This window comes from Manacus vitellinus, unplaced genomic scaffold (assembly GCF_001715985.3).
Source record: "Manacus vitellinus isolate BGI_N305 unplaced genomic scaffold, ASM171598v3 scaffold_7_pilon, whole genome shotgun sequence".
In the NCBI taxonomy this organism is placed as follows: domain Eukaryota; kingdom Metazoa; phylum Chordata; class Aves; order Passeriformes; family Pipridae; genus Manacus; species Manacus vitellinus.
The window spans coordinates 15,501,159-15,518,839 of NW_021940813.1; the positions used below are offsets into that span (position 1 = coordinate 15,501,159).

The 17,681-nt window shown below is 39.2% G+C and overlaps 1 protein-coding gene and 1 non-coding gene across 4 annotated transcripts in view; both read right to left on the reverse strand.

Annotated features, from left to right (window-relative positions):
• Positions 1-17,681, reverse strand: part of FRMPD4 (FERM and PDZ domain containing 4) — a 298,941-nt gene that overhangs the window by 183,227 nt on the left and 98,033 nt on the right. The window contains exon 1 of one of the 3 annotated variants that reach the window (XM_029964814.1): positions 5,940-5,990. The exons of the other annotated variants lie outside the window; for them this stretch is intronic. The gene's annotated coding sequence lies outside the window, so the exon portion shown is untranslated. Of the gene's footprint in view, positions 1-5,939; positions 5,991-17,681 lie in introns of those variants that run through there. 3 annotated transcript variants of the gene reach the window in all.
• LOC112841336 lies at positions 11,688-11,785 on the reverse strand. Its single transcript, XR_003212943.1, has one exon. It is a non-coding gene; the product is annotated as a U6 spliceosomal RNA (small nuclear RNA).

Below are 17,681 nucleotides of genomic sequence, written 5' to 3' on the forward strand. Positions count from 1 at the left end.
TTCAGGGGGAAAACTGTTTTTCCCCCCACCACAGTCTGCCTTTGCCTTCAGTGGGCATCCATCAGAAGCACACATGGTACTTGCATTTACAATGTAAACGTACAAACACCAACAATACTTTCACTCGCTGTGAAAGCAGAGTACTATTGATATCTCAGAGCTTTTTGGATTTTTTAATTTTTGTAGATTTTAGAAGTAGTTGTGTAGTAAATGTAGATTTTAATGTAGCTGCATTATATCCCTTTTAGTATATATACCTTTTAGTATACTAGTTTACACATACGCAACCCTATCACCCCATTTCATATCAATTCCTCTAAATTCTGTTAGCGTGTTTAGTTTTCTCTTCAAGGTAGAATTGTAGAATTGTCCACAAATGGACAATTTCACAGGCATAAGCACAAAGTTACATTTCCCAAAGATAATTATAAATCCTTTTCCAGAACAATGTTAACTCTGATTTTCCTTCCACCTCTTCTAATGTACCAGTTTACATTTTCCCTGGGACAGGTCAGACATACCCTCCAATAAATGGATAATTCTTCTATTGCCATCCTGAAACAATGCAGGGATAACCACACAGCCCCTTTGACATTTCTCTATCATCAAGTGAAAGGCCGCACTCATTCACAAGTGGGATGTAGTTTATAATATACCTGGAGGTACTCTATAGGTTCTCCAAGAAAACTGAATACTGTAAATATTGATTGAGAACTCACCGACAGCTTTTCTAGAATAAAAATGTTTAAAATGTTCAGCAGTCAAAAAACAGATGTGCAGAGCTGCTGACTGACTGGTTTGTTTTGTATTCTTTCCGAATTTGAACCCTCTGAGCTTATCAGCAGAATCAGCTATGTAACGCTATTGAAAGCATCCTGTTTACATGCAGAAAAATGGGCTGTCGTCACCTTAATCTTTCTTTGAAGTACTCAGAAAAAAGGATTTAACTCTAACTTACTGCCCAGAGTGGTTATGGACTCACCACCCCTGGGGGTGTACAAGATCGGGCAGGATGGAGCTCTGAGTAACTTGATCTAGTGGAACATTTCGTGCCTACTAAAGGGGTGTTGGAACTAGATGATCTTTAAGACCCATTCCAACCCAAACCATTTGTCGTGGTTTGAATCTTGTTTTCCCCCAGAGGCTAGATTAAGTGGTAGACCCCAAGGGGTGGAAACCCCTGGAAGTTTTGGAGTTCTGTCCAATGGGCGCTCCTGCAGAAATGTCAACATCCCACAAGCTCACCGGAAGAGATGAGTTGTAGTTTGGTTGTTGTTGAAGAGCCATGTTGTGAGCCACGAGGAAGGGGCTCTGAGCCCCTTGGGCCCTCTGGGGCCTCCCAGCCCCTGGTTGGGGGCTGCAGGGACCTGGAACAGCATAAAGCTGGGCTAGGTGCCTGTGGTTATGCCAGGAGATGTTTTCTCCATGGGGGCAGAGCAGCAGCCGGCACTGACCAGAGAAACGGTGGCAGAGAGCCAGGAGAGATAACACCTGAACTGAAGGAGCAACAGAAGCAACATGCAGCACCAGAGAAAGGACTCCTGGAAGGAGAGCCGGGAAGAAGAGAGAGACAGCAGCCTGAGAGACAGAGTTCTGGGGGTAAGACTGTACCAACCCCCCAAAAACTCCTTTGAGATCCCTCTGAGAAAAGAGGGAGATGGACTCCTATTTAGGAGAAGAGTTTTAGACATGCAGCACCGGAGAGAGAGAGGAGCTGAGAAGCTCAGAGCGTCCTGGAGCTGGACCGGGACGGCCAGAGGAATGCGGGGGGAGTTGACCTTGGCTCTCCCCCCCTTGCACTGCTGCCACGGTGGCAGCCTGAGAGACAGGGCACAGAGGCCCTGCAAGGAGCTGAGTCTCCTGGAGATACCAGACCGTCACGAAGACCCCCCTGTGTCTTCGTGATATGACGTGGTGATACGACCTTGTCTGGGGTTACGAAGCCCACAGAAGACCCCTCGGTTGGAGGCGATGGGGCCGAGAGAGAGAAGCTTGAATACCTCCCTCGTGGATGCTGGCAGAAAGCCAGCCAAAGCTGCTGCATCAATGTGAAGAAGACAGACTGCTGCCTCAGAAGATGCTGCTGTTCAGAGACTGGAAGGGATCTGTCCTTCTTTCCCTCCTGGACTTTTATTTGGAGGGGAGAAGAGATCTGATCATTGTAAATACATATGTCATGGTAGAGATAGTTGTGATCATGTGTATAATGTGATATGGTATTTATTTGTACAGTCATTGTAATATATTTCCCTTTCCCCCACTTTGAGTCTGGTGTGTTTTGTCTGGAAAAACCCATCTCACATTAGGTTGAGATGTGGGAGGGGGATGGAACTAGGGAATTGGATTTTGGGGTTATCTCAAACCATGACACCATTCTATAAAATTTGATGTTAAATTTAGTTGCAAAATACTATTCTAAGATTAATTCAAATTTTAAACTCCATTCGCTATTTGGATTCTGGAGAAGAAGCTAAGGCAGTTTTGCAAGCGAAAAGGAAACATTTGCCTATGCAAAGCCAAAAACACCCATTTTAAAAAAGGAGCAGGACTTCAGTGGTGACATGACAAACAACGTATCACTTAGAAGTAAATGAAAGCATTAATCATCAGATTTCAGAAAAGTAAGAAGCCCTCTTCTGGTACTGGAACTTAATTAATGTTTAAGATATTGCTTGGATTCCACTTCCAGTTTTCAAAGAAGACTACAAAATGAGTTGATTTAAAAATAAAATAATTAAAAGAGAAAAAATATTCCACCACACATCTCCCAAACACTGACATGAACTTAACAGCATAAAATTGAGTACAATCAAAACCTGCCGTGTATATGGGATAGGAAGAGGGCTATTGTAGTGGTTGACCCTGGCTGGATGCCAGACACCCACCAAAGTTGCTCTATCATCCTGTTCTCAGATAGACAGGGGAGACAAAATATAACAAAGGTTCATGAATTGAGATATGTTCTGGGAGAAATCACTCACCAAATACTGTCATGGGCAAAGTAGACTCAAATTGGAGATATTAACTGAATTTATTACTAACAAAATCAAAGTAGGATAATGAGAAGTAAAATAAATCTTAAAAATAACCCCTTCCCCCCACTCCTCTCTCCTTCACAGGCTCTACCTCCTCCCCCACCAGTGGCTCAGGGAAACAGGGAATGGGTGTTACCGGTCAGTTCATCACAGTTCATCACACGTTCCTGCCACTGCTCAGGGAGAAGAGTCCCTCCCACAGAAGACAGCCCTTCACAAACTTCTCCAACAGGACTCCATCCCACAGGGTGCAGTCCTTCAGGCACAGGCTGTTCCAGTGCGGGTCCCTCGCAGGGTCACAAGTCCTACCAGGAAAACTTGCTCCAGCAGAGGTTTTCCAGATGTTCACAGCCTCTTTTCAGGTAACCACCTGCTCCAGTGGGGGAGCTCCTCCATGGGCTGCAGGTGGATCTCTGCACCCCTGTGGTCCTCCATGGGCTGCAGGGGCACAGCTGCCTCACCATGGTCTGCACCACAGGCTGCAGGGGAATCTCTGCTCTAGCACCTGGAGCGCTCCTCCACCTCCTTCTCCTCTGACCTTAGTGTCTGCAGAGTTGTTTTTCTTGCGTATTCTCATTCTTCTCTTCTCTGGCTGCAATTACATCTGTGCAATAACTTTTTTTCTTTCTTAAATTTCTTATCACAGAGGTGTTATTTTTATTCCTGATTGGCTCTGTCTTGGCCAGCAGCATGTCTGTCCTGGAGCCGGCTGGCATTGGCTCTGACTTGGGAGAAGCTTCTGGCAGCTTCTCATAGAAGCTCCCCTGCTACCAAGACCTGGCCACGCAAACCCAATACAGCTGTCCAGATCAGGAAAGGTTAATGTCTTTCAGCTTTTTAATCAGTATTGAAAGTGGTGCAAATCTCAACTTGCCTCACTTTTTTTCTCTCCTCTAAACACTGGCACATGATAGAGTTGCCTGTTGTTCCCCACTGTACCAAGCAACAAGTACAGTCAAATCCAGAGCATCTCACAACTATGGGGGCAACAAGGCAATCCCTTGGACCATAATAATTCTGCAGGCTTCATGTCATATCTTTTTCCATAGCAGCCTCTTTCACTCAAAACTGAACATCACATCTAAGGTTTCCAGTATTAGCTGCTGCAACAGAGGTGGTGCAGGCCAGGATTCAAAAAAATCTTTGCAGAACTGAATAAGCCAAGTGTTGCTCACATAATACTTTTATGTAAACATACAGTCAAACCAAGCCTTCTGGAAACCTATTTAACAGACACTGGGGAAACTCACAGAAAGCATTCACCTAGCTCTGGAGCATATTTTATAGTCTTAGGATTCCAGACTTACTCTGATTTCTAGTGTCACTGCAGCCCATGCAGTACACACACACACAGCCCAGTGCAGTACACACACACACAGCCCAGTGCAAGACTGTTTTCCCTAATAAAAATAAACAAAACAAAACAAACAAACGAAACCAAAAACCACAAAAGAAAACCACATTCCAGTACTGAAATGCTATATAGGCTTCATAAGCTTATTGATCAGTGCTTTGTTTACTACCAGTAATGACAGCAGGACCACCTGGTTTCTGCCATTCACCTAATACCACTCATGCAATCAAACTGTCCCAGGCAGCATGTACAGAGTATGTCACCTCTTACAGCTTCTCCACAGTAAATCATCCAAACTGAGCCCATCAACTCCAAGATTAGCTGCATGGGAGTTCATTTTATTCCTCTAGGAACCTCTAATCCAGAATGTTCGTGGAAGAATGCCTTAAGTCACTCAAAGACAGTGCCACTAACACAACCACTATAGATACATTTTGCATAGAAAATTCAATACCTGCTCTAGACACCTATAGCAGATATTTATATACATAAATTACATACATACACACGTATTTTTAAAGTAAAACACTGCTATTTTGAACTTTTCTGAGAGCAACAGCTCCCTTGAGCAAATATTGCAGACTACTTTCACTACTTAAGACTTCACATGCAGGAACACAAACTTTCATTGCAGCATTATCATACAATACCTTTTATCCTATCTCTGAGAAAGACAGGGAAAAATATATGAATTAAATAATAAAAATAATAAATCAGCATTAAAGTCCTGGAAAATGCCTTCAAAATAAAAACAACAACAACAAAACCCAACAAAAACCAGAGAGCATGGGCATGCAAAGAAAAAGAAAAAACCACACTTCAGATGCATTTGTAACACAAGACTTTCCTTAATGTTTCAGACACCATTAAAGAGATGCCTTGATGAAATAGCGAAGGAATTTATTTCTGATATTTAGATATAGATATAGATATAGATAGGTGATGATCATGTGTGTATCTATGACAAGGTAGGAGAGTTACAACAGGTGAAAAATAACATAAAAATTCCTTGGTTCTTATAAATCTCTTCACTGTGAGAGCAATACAAAATCAGATCTAGTGTGCACATATAGCCTTACCTTTTCTTTCTATAATTAACTAGTGATGCTTTTAAAATATGCCTAAGGCACTGCAAGATGACTCTGCTTCACCCAAAAGAGTAACTGTGACTCTCCTCCACGCAGTCCCTCAGCACATTAAGAAGAAAACTAGCAAGTTAGGGTTCAGGGAGCTCTATGTTATTTTTGAAACATCAAACAAAAATAATAGAAACAAAACATTCATAGTGAAGTCTAATTATTTTTAATAAATTTTCTGGTTAGTAAATGCCGGATCTAGTGAAGTTTCTCATTTACTATGGCTCTGAGCAAAGTTAAAGTTGCAGTGCTGTCAGAGAGAGAAAGGGAAAAAACATAGAGAAAGTACATCCTACTCTCCTTTATCTCCCAGCAAAATACAATCTAACTATCCTCAGATATAAAAACAACTAAGTCACCTATGAAGATCCAGACTTCATTTTTAAAACTGCATTAGTTTAATAGAATTCTGACCTGTTCTATGTGGCCATCCAAAATCTTGCCAATGATCCTTTCAACACAACCTTCAATAAACGCGGTCAGCAAATAAATATCCAATAAACAGCAGTTTAAACAGCAGTCAGCTTAACCTTTCCCCTGTCTTTAAAAAATGCCAGACTGTTCAGTGTTTGCTCAAGACTCTTCTTTTACCAACAGTCAATTAGAATGAGCCGGTGCAAGTACACTGTTCATCCCCTCCTGAGAGGAGGATGCATTTATGTGAAACATGAGGAGAATGCCTAATGCTGAAACATACTCTCTGCATCCTCAATGAGATTTTATTACAGGGCTCTCTTTCTTCTCCCTGGTGTGTGTCAGCACGCCTGCAACCATTCTACTTCTTTTATGGCCAGACACTATCTGTACACTTGTATTTGCGTTTGGTATACACACACTCACTATCTATCACACGGGCTTTATGACCCCATTGGGGCTACTCAAAAAATAAATAAACCTGCTACTCCAAGTGATAGTATGCAATACTGACATGAAAAATATTCTGCTAATATTCCATACAGTTAACTGTCTGGCTACTAACAACCAGATTTAAGAACTATTTTGGTTTCCAAAAGCATTAAGGGCTTGAATTTTCAAATATATCCTAAAGGTAAGTCTATTTTATAAACTAGCTCTGTGGTCCTCAGAGAAAACTTTGGCAGTTCAATTAAAGTACAAACAAGTTTTTAATTAAAAATAGTTATTTTGTCTATTGTATCAGAGCTCCGTATGATAAAAATTCACAATTTCTGAATTTGTCAACAAAACATTACAGGTTAAAATCTCTATTAAAAAATCCACAAACGAACAAGGAAAGAAAACAAAACAAAACAAATCAAAAACTACAACACCATAACCAACTTCCTAGAGTCTGCAACTCTTTAAAGAACATTACTAATGCAACTGTCATTTTTTGTTAAAGAAATATGACTTATTAAAAGAATGGTATTTACCAAGATCTTTGAGTATCTTGGGCTGTGACAACTAGATTTAACCAGCTTTGATAAATAATAAAAGAGCCTGGCAAACACTCAGTTTTTCTAGTCCTCCACCTACATTGTTCTACAGTTCCTATCAATACATTATTTATATTTCAGGAGCATTCTCCATGAGGTAATCGCCTTCTGCAACAGTAGGAAAGAAGTCTCTGTTGCAAAGATCCTTCATTTCAAGAGAGCAAGGAAGTAAAAAGTTATTTTAAAAATTCAGTTTCCTAGTCATAATAAAAATGCATGTTACAAGTAATAGGACAGAGAAGTTGCCATTTTAAGTGAATATCTCTTTGGAATATTGAGTTAGAGAAAAACGCTATCTATGGCAATACCTTTCACTATTGTCTTTGATAAAATAATAAAAGTTCAATAAAATGAAGCCTTAAAAACATAAATTATCTTGATGGCTTCTGTATCTTCCTTGCTTTTCCCATTTATTTGTTTCTCTTTATTCTTTTCACTATATTGTTAATATGCCCTCAACACTGTATTTCTCATTCTGTCACTATGTCCTTACTAAAACACTGTCTCTTTAACACCACTTATGCTGCAGGACTGATCTCAGGAATTTTCAGGGGTGTTTGACTATTTGCTTAGGGGTAGGGAGGAGGGGGGGATATATCACATATCTCCACTCACTGTCCTGGATTGATCATCCCCATCATTCAGCCCTACAGAGCAGGGTTTCCCCCTAACGTAACCCCACAAAACAGAGCAGGAGTTTCAGAAAGTTCTTGCGCTGCTGGAAACTACATTTTCTTAATAGTTGCAATACAACAGGGCATGTTGTGTTATCTTGAAAGTCATCAGGGGCTTTAGAGGCTGATACGCCCAACTGACAGTACCCCCAGTGTGACAAAATGATTTTGTTTAAATTCAAGTTTCTCAAGCAAGACTTGGTAATTTTAAAAGACTAGGAAGACACACAACTCCAACCAAATCTGTTATTGCAAGCATTCAGTAGTGAAGTAAGATGATAAAAACAAAATATTATGGAAATTTTTTCAGAGTCTTCTTATTCTATCTACTGTTGTTGATGCCATGCCATTGTCTATTTCTCCTTTTAGTGGAGAAAAGGAGATGACATCATGTAAAGATGTCAATCTACCTTTTTTGGAATAAAGACAAGGAAGAACGTCTTATCTTTCTGTTCAGTGCTCAATGCAATGTGCAGAGGAAGACAAGTACACAGTAACTGTATTAAAGAAAAACTGTTAACTTGAGAACATAATTTTGGAAACTTAAGCTATGGTAAAGTAATACTCTCCAGAGAATTATATTCACTGTAAATTACAGACATAAATATTATATTTTCAAATTGAGAGACAGAGTAACAATCTATCAGTTATTCTTGCATGAAACAAGATTTAATTTTTCTGTATCCTGGCTTCATCCCGAGTTTTTAAGCAATGCATGCTGATGTTGGCAAAGGTTCGTATTAGTTTAATTACTTATACCTAAGATAGTCACATGCATAAGTGTTTGCTGAACCAGTCCTCCAGCAGTTTCAGTTGGTATCTTTTTTTCTCCCCTGTTTTGTTGATTGCAGTTGATACTTGCAATGAAGAATTAAAATATTTTTCTTCTGCACAGGCAGAATTGCTGATTCCATGTGCACTGTACCTTCATACTCTTTTAAGGAAATGCCCACATGTGGGGAAGCAGAACACCGAGGGCTTTCTAGGTAGCAGAGAAACTTTCCAATTTTTGCTCATTCAACATTTAATCTCCTATTAATGATTTTCAGTACCGGACAGTTCCATATTTGTTTCTATGCAACACAGACTGCAGCCAGGTAATTATTGCTTCTTCAAATAGGTGGGAGTTGTGTTTTTTCTGTTAACGAAGTTTAGGTGAAAGTTTAAGGCATCCATTTATCAAACACCCTGTCCCTCCAAATCAACAGGAGAAAGAAAAACAAAAACAAACAAACACACACCCCAAACACCAACAAAATAAGAAAAATGATGAAAATAAATAAACAAAAACATAACAGGCAATAAAAATATTCCCTTCTTCTCTATCTGTAATAGAAGGCAAGTAGACTGAAGAACATATATTCCACCTGATGGCAATTAGATATGCTGAAGACTGCAATACAACTTAATTAACATTACAGATACGAGATAATGGGTAAGAGGGACAAATCTAAGAGCTGAAATGTCAACTCTCTGGTAGTTCAATATTTGATTTGTTCATTTTTATTCTTAGCTAAGAGCTGACCCTCTTTCTAGCATGTCCCTTGCTGAGTAATTCTAGGAAAAGTACTTTGTGTTTTGTAATCAGATCAAGATTTTTTTTATTTTGCCTACTCTTTTTAACCGGTTCACCTTTAGTCACAACCAACAGAGAGGTGCAATAAGGAGGCAATATTCAGAGACAGAGACTGGAAGCACCACTCGTGCACAATCCAGGAGTTATTCTCATATGCCAAGCTCCATTTACCCCATTTGAACCAACTGAGTTAAAACTTTAAGTCCTCTTTTTTGCTATTAACTCTCAAATGGAAGTATAACAGGGATTAAACCACTTCAGGACTCTCATTCTCTGGCACACAGCTGTGCTTGCTCTCTGCAAAAGGCCCCAGCCATGTCCCAGTTTCATTCCAGGTCACATAACAACCCATGCACCAACAGTTACGTGAATAATATTGTATTTCCCTATTTTTACCAACCAGTGATTCCACACAACACAGCAGTAGCCGCATGTTTGTCTGCAGAAACTCAAAAGATGATGCTGACTGCCTAGAGTCGCCCCCCAGTGAACAAGAAAATAAACTCAACTTCAAGAATAAATGTACTGATGGTTCATAAGAAACCTTGACAACGGATATAGCTAGCAACAGGGAGGGGGAGAAAAAACCAACTAATTCTCATGCTGCAGAGGAACAAAATATCAATTGTATGCAGAGATTTTTAACTAGAAGATCACCAAATCAGTGCTTAACTGAGTGTGTGCTCTACCACATGCAAACAGAAGACTTTTCTGAGGACATGATCTTAGAAGACACTTCTTCAAAAGGCAAAACAAAGTACAGTTCAAAATAGCGGAGAAAACTAAGTTCACAACTTTATTAGCCTAAATTAATCTGATTAATTCTAATACAACCAATAAAGGTTCTTTATCTAGGGATATACATCTACTTAAGTCTGATTTAGTATAAGGTGATTGAAAACATGAAGACGACACTGGGTGACAGCACAAACCAAAGCAAAAGGAAGAATTGCACAGCGACATTTGCAGCTCTGTTTGTGATTTTAAGAACCAGAAATTAAAAAAAAAATAACTTGGTCTCTAAAATCCTACTGAATTTCAACAGCACTGAGATATCTTACTCTCTTAAATACCACAGATTTTAACTTTCAAGTGCTTTTTCCTAACAATAAATAGGGCTAGACAGAAAGTCGCTCCACCACTGAATACCTATCCAAATGACACATCTTTGGAAGCACTGTCATTCCTCAAGAAAATAATGCATTCACTGTCTTTCTTCACTTTACCCAAGGTAAGAGTCCAATAGAGGTGAGAAGCTGGGTGTAAGTAGTTACAAATCAACTGAAAAGCAAGAGATATGACAGACTTGTTTCCTATATCCCTGATTCATAAAGATGCCAGCAGTGGAGCTACAATAACTCACACAAGTCAGGATTTTCCAGTTTACTGTTGAGTATTCAGAAACTTGGCTCTTCTCCCTCCAGCCAGTTGATGGGGTTTTTTATTGTTTTTTGGGGTTTGGTTGTTGGGTTTTTTTAACTTTTTTTTTAATTGCATACATACTTTACATAGCAAAATGTAACCTTTCTTTATTTCTAACTCAAGTTTTTCTGGTGTTCCATCTCTCTGGAGAAAAGCCTAACAATGTCAGGCTTTGGAGCCTGAAATAACAAAATAACAGTCAAAATTTAATAAAAAAACATTTTTATGGAAGTCCCACTTGGGAGGATGGGGGGGTTGGGAGGGGTGAGGACACTCAAAGGGATTTATGCACAAAGACTTTTTAACATCCATCTTGTATTTAATGTTAGAAGTTCGTTACCACCCTAGACTAGCAGTTTACCTGTACATCAGTAGTAATACAGAATGGGAGACAGGATTTCCAAGCTCATCATCGTTATCTTGCCAGACCACTATATCCTAGCTATCTTTGAAAAGGAAGGGTGAGTAAATAAGACACAACTAAGCCTCTGGCTTACATTAAACACTCCAAGTGAATCCATCTGCCAATATACATACTGGAAATCTAATCAATAGCAGGTTTTGCATGTTTGCACAGCTGTTATAGACAGATGCTCTTATCATTGTTATTTTATCCATACTTTTTAATAAAGTGGATGACTCTTAAATCGTTGCCTTCTTCCTCCTCTTCCAATCTGGTTCGCTGATTTTCACTTATTTGCATTTCTCTTCACCTTTAATTTCCTTCTTTATTTAACAGCTTTCTCCACTACTTCCACTAGCCTTTCCAACCTCTCCTTTAGCCATGTGATTTCTTCTTTTCCATCTTTGTGGTTTACTTATACTCACTCTCTGCCAACTTGACTTTTTTCTCTTTCCCTTTCCCTGCTGTTCATAAGAATCAGATTCATAGAATACCTCAAGTTGGAAGGGACCCATAATGATCAAGTCCAACTCCCTGCTCCTTGCAGGACAACGTAATACTAAACCATATTATTTATAGTGTTGTCCAAACACTCCCTGAACTCCAACAGGCTTGGTGCTGTGACCATTTCCCTAAAATATGGAATACTTCATGAATTTGCATGCCATTCTTGCACAGGGGCTGTGCTAATTATTTCTGCATTGTAGCATATGTGCTGCTGAAGTGAACACAACTGGATGTCTGTTGGATGTCTCCTGTCCCTTTCCAATAGCCCCAAATTAGCAGACCGGTTCAGATGACAGCAGCATTCTCACGAGGGGAAGTGGAAAGGCAGGTACTGATCCCTTCACTCTCGTGACCAGTGACGGGACTTGAAGGAATGGTCTAAAGCTGAGTCAGGGGAGGTTTAGGCTGGATATCAGGAAAAGGTTTTTCACCCAAAGGGTAGTTGAGCACTGAAACAGGCTCCCCAGGGAGGGACAAAATCACAGCCCCAAGTCTGTTTAAGGACAGTGCTCTCAGGCACATAGTGTGATTCTTGGGGTGTCCTGCACAGGGTTAGGAGTTGGACTCAATGACACTGATGGGTCCCTTCCAACTCAGCATATTCTAGGATTCTATGACTGTAGGCTCACAGTTAATGCTCTGAACACCAAGTCATTCACAGGTGAAACACAGTAGCATAAAATTTCTTCTTGTGGAAAATTACATTTCCTCTAATTAAAGAAGAGCCTAAGGACTGCTGTACCATGACCGCTGTACCACTGTACACTATCTCAATGCTGAACACACCAACTTCCTATTAGCAATCCTTCTTCCTATAAATGACATACAAGTATCTCATCTTGAGAATTAACCCACCCTAGCCCAGGCCCCAGCAGGGTTATAGTGCAGCAGCTCCCCCAGAGGCTTCAGAGGCGGTGGATTAATGGATGGTTACTGTCCACTTCAAAGTACAGAAGGCTGGTCTCACTTACCTTCAATAGGGTATTTATTACATTCTTCTTGGATTCAAAAATGTGGGACAGAAAGATGATGTAGAACATTACCAGCTTTTTTGAGAGCCCATTTCATTGGTTAACTGTACTCACAGCTGTGAAGCTCTTTTCAATATTCAGCTTAATTATGTCTCTGCTGACGCTTAAAGACCATTTCTTCTTATAATGCTTATCATGGTCAGCTATCTAAATGTGTTTATTTTGCAGAACATGAATAAGTGATGCATCTAATCACAATGCAAGTGTTATGCAGCTTTACAACATTTTTGTTGTCTGGCATAATAAGCAAGCTCAGAATAGGCCCTTGTCTGTTGGCACTGTCGCTCTGTCAGAGAATTTCCATTCATTTAGTAGCTCCAGGTTGGCAGCTAAAGCAATCATTAGTGGCCAAAAAGCATCCATCCACCAAAGCCACAGACCTTCATTCAGGCATAGACAGTTCAAAGTACAATCAAGCTCTCCTGCTAAAAAATTCTGGGTTTCAAGACAAAGATCTGTAGAGAAACTGAATACCTGAAAAGTAAAATCAGAAGAAATGGGAACTCCTACAGTTGGCCTGTCATTAGCAACAGGTCGATAAGAAATGGGCTGATGGCAGACCAGCACACAGTTACCTCTCCCCACAGCATGCAAAACCATCCCTGCTAAGAAAATAGTTTTGCACTCATATTTGCAACTGCCAAAACCAAGCATGAACTCCTTTTCTTTTCTGATGCTAAAATGCTATTAATTAAAATTAGTAAAAATATCTTCTCTCCAGAGAGGAAAGGAAGAGCACTTTCTCAAGTGGAGTATTTTCTGAAATACTCCATGGTTCATACTACCCCAACACTGGGCAACCAGGTTTGCTCCCTTCTGAGCACAGAATCTTGAGAAATATTTCCCCCACACCTTCCTGAGAAGACAGCCTGCTCTCTGGCTGTTTGAGCTGAGAGAAGCTTTCTCCCGTTAGGATGAAACCCTGCAATGGCCAACCTCTAATTTTCTACTTATCATTCAATAACATAAGAAAAGTGTATACATGGTCTCTGCAAGAGGCTGAAGGAAAATCAACTTCTTTTCTTGCCTCCTGGTGAGTCACAGCACTGCTAGAGATGTAAACCAATAAGTATTTCTTTTATTTAATCCACATTTTCTCCACATTTTCCTCCAGGTTATGGATCCTTTGGAAGTCCCTGAGCAATATCAGTTCTTCTCCTGCCCTCACTGCTACAGTGTTGTACAGTAACAGAGAATTTGCCTAGTCTTCATTAAAATAGAAACTGCCAACTGACAGAAAATCAACAGCCTTTGGTACCTACAGTGGACTCAGGCAAAACAAAATGGGAGCTTAAAGTGCTACTGAAATGTATGGAGTGAGGGGGGAATATATCAAAAAGTAGGGAACGGGAGATAAATACAAACATTTACGTTACTATGAAGGCTGTGTAATTAAAAGTGCAGTTAAACAGGAAGTCCATTTAAAAGAGAATAATTCAGAAGAACACACATTTGAGTAAAAAATATAATTAATTCAAACAGGAAATAAGAATTAAAAGTAATTATTTTGTTTTGCAAAGGTAGAATAAATGCAGCTGAACACACTGTTCAATGCCTTGTGCCTTGTGTTCTTTTGTTTGTGTTTTGGGGGGGGTTTTTTAGTTTTGTTTTTTGGTTTGGTTTGGTTGTTGTTTTTTTTTTTTAATTTTCACTAGTAGATCTTCACACCTCCCATGTCCTCTCAAATCAATCAAAAATAGTAATTAAAAAAGTTCCACTTCAGCATCCCAATATGCCTGTGGGTAACACCACATATAACGTCATGGAAATAGTTAGCAGGAAAAAAAGCCTGCTATCAAATAATTGATTACTGCTCAAAGCACGTACACTCAGGACCTAGGTCCTGCTTCCTACAGGACAGAGACTTTCAGTAAAAGCCATTCTGCCATAAACATAATCCACCGATTGATTTTAAAGACTGGTTAAAAGCTATTGCCTGTGACAGATCAGGTAAGACAAATGATCTGTATTCAGGGACTAAGAAAACTGCATTTCTACTTGAAATCTTTTGACCTCGGTCGCACAAGTGTTCCCAGCAGAGCTCCAGCAATGAATACTGAAGCACTATTTCTCCTCCCTCTGTCAAAGTCTGCATATGAGCTCCTGCACATGCTTCCCTCTCTCACACTTAGTATGGGAAAAAGACCTGCCCAGACCTCAGTAACAACCTCCAAAATGTCTACTAAGAGGGCACGAGAAAAAAGACATAACAACAGAAGTAGATTTGGTAGTCTTTGAGAAGCAGATGAGGTAGTAGTGAATAGTAGTGCTATTTTAAATAGTGTGCAGAAGTCAGACGATGACAAAGAGAAAAATATGCTAAAAAAAATCTTAAAATGTCAAGTGTCTTGCTGCAAACTGGATTATATAGGACATGGGGCAAAACAGCAGCACCAGCATACGGGCTTAAAATGCAGCAGCAGCAGCTGCTCATGAACAGGAGCAGCGATAATGTTCACCAACTCCATATACACCTCAGAATTACCTCTTCAGATCCAGCAACACTTCCTGCATAAGTCTCATACCAACACAGTCCCAGTTCCAGGGACTCTGCATTTCATTTTCACTGCAGCATAGTACACCAGAACATGCCATAGTGTTTGTTTTGTTTTTAAATCTGGTCAAAAGATACTATACATGCAGAGCATCTTCTAAAGAGAGCTGCTTCAGCATCAACAGTACAGTAATAAACAGCTGGATCTACAAGATTTATAAACCTTGGAAATAATTTTATTACATATTACTTTACACTAGATGCCCATTGTAAGCCAATTTTGTTCCAGTAATGCTTTTGAAGACAGTTTACTTGTCTTTCAGAAGTCCTATTAATCTTTTAAAAGAGAAAAATAAGCTGAATCTGTCCATATATAGTAAAAAATATTTCTGCAGTTCACTATATTTTTAATTCACTTTGGGGTCTGTGCTACTGTGAATTCACTTTCATGATCATTTACACAATTAGGTTTACAGCAGAACACACAGGCTAAGCTTCCACAGAAACTGAATTTAAAACTTAATTACCAATATACATTTTCCACCAAAACCTAAAATATAAAATGGTTCACAGTTGGATCAAGGAAGTTAACAGATAATATACTTATCTAGTCCAGAACAGAGCAAAGCAGTCAGCATCCTGGGTAGCAAAGTTGAAGCACTAAAGCCCAAAAATCAGAGTAACTCCGAAGAACAAAACATTTGGAGAGTGCTGGTGCTCTGCCAGTCACATCATGAAGAGAGGAAGGTAAAATTCATTAAATAAATTATTCATTAGTATTTAACAATTCGGCACTGGATATAATATTTATTCTTTTGGCTAAAGAACAGTGCTATGAATCCATCCACTTGTAACTTCACTGCTGAAAAAGTTAATGCCATTTATTAACAGGTTAATTTATAATACCACCTTAATTTAAAAAAAGATTATCTTATCACTTTCTGCCTGAAATAAAACTGCACCTGATTGGGAATACTTTACCCACAGGCTAATGAATGATTTCAAGCAATTCAGTGTCCAATTAACACCAGCATCTGGTTTGGGGATTTTTTTATCTCTATCAAAGCATTTGCCCTACATTAATTACACTTCCAGTTAGTTGCAACAGCAAGTTTAAATCTTTATGTTATTCTTCAAGCAAAAATAAAAACAATAAAATGGTCAGGACCTGGAATTCACATAACCAGAAGCAAAATTCCAATCACTTGCAGGCATGCAAAACAAGGCATGAAACTTCTCCCAGCTTGATTTCAACAGTTAACGTCAACAGAACACTAACTGAAGAAATGGATAAGAGTCGTCTATGTCGAAGACACTGAAGAGTGACCCATCTGCTTCCACCTGAAGAATCCTGTCTGAAGCCAGCTTCACGATGAACCAAACTTTGCTTGGACAAGAAGGTGGTTTCTTGAGCTTTTAAACTGATCTTTGCCATTAAAAAAAGCAATTGAATAATTCACTGATTTTCAAGATTTAGTGCAGCTGGAAGATCTGCAACAGGGGAACTTGACGTGTGTGGAGGAAGTATCCTTTGACTCATTATGATCTCAGAGCATGTGAGATTGATTGGACCGGCATTCACCTCCTGCCCCCTTAACACTGGATTTAGATAAGTCAAGCATGATTTCTGAAATACAATACATTTTTTCCCATAGAATGTTCATCACTAACTCTACTAACTCTCCAGCACCATAACTGTACAACCAATATAAAAAAGAAATGAGAGGAAGTATTAAGTCCAAACCTGGCTTGGTGCTTTAATACTATGAGCATGGGTAGACTTTAGAGTATCTTACTGACATATTGTATGCAATCTCTGTTATTCCTTAGGAAAGGTATAGCGCTATTTCCTTAAGGTATTCTTGCAGTGGCATCACACAAGAGATGTTAACTTGGTATATATATATATATGTATATATATATATATATATGTATGTATATATATATAACTTGGTATATATATAACTTGGTCATTTGCATATGCAACAACTATTCATTTCTGACAGTGATTGATTCAGTAGTGGGGTTAAGCTCTGTAGTTGCCAGTATTTTTTTCATCAGTCCTGGACTCACAACATTCACTGAATAAATTATTAAAGAAACTAGGAAAACAAATAACAAACAAACAAGCAAACAAAAGACAAAAAGCCAAGTACCATCTTTGCTGTGGAACTGTGTGATACTATACTATATCTTTTCCCCTTGAGTGTCATTACCAGCACTAATTTGAATCCAAATATTAGAAAGCTTCACAAGAAGGGTTCAATGACTGTACATATGCTCCTAGCTGAAAATCTATAGAGGAAAAAAAGCCAATAAAATCATACTTTTGCTTCTCATGAATGCTCAATTTTAATTAAATATCATCACTCCAACTAGATCACATTTCATCATTCTTTCAGAAGCAAAGCAGAAAATCTATGCTTCTGCCTCCTTTGAAGAGAGTTTTTATCATGTTTCCAAGTTCCCTCTGCCTTTTACTTACAACAAAGATTTCCTACACTTCCCTACAAACTGAAGCAATTTTATCCCACCCAAGTAGCAGTTCCACACAACTGTTGCCAAGCCAATAAATTAACAGACTCCCGAGGTGAT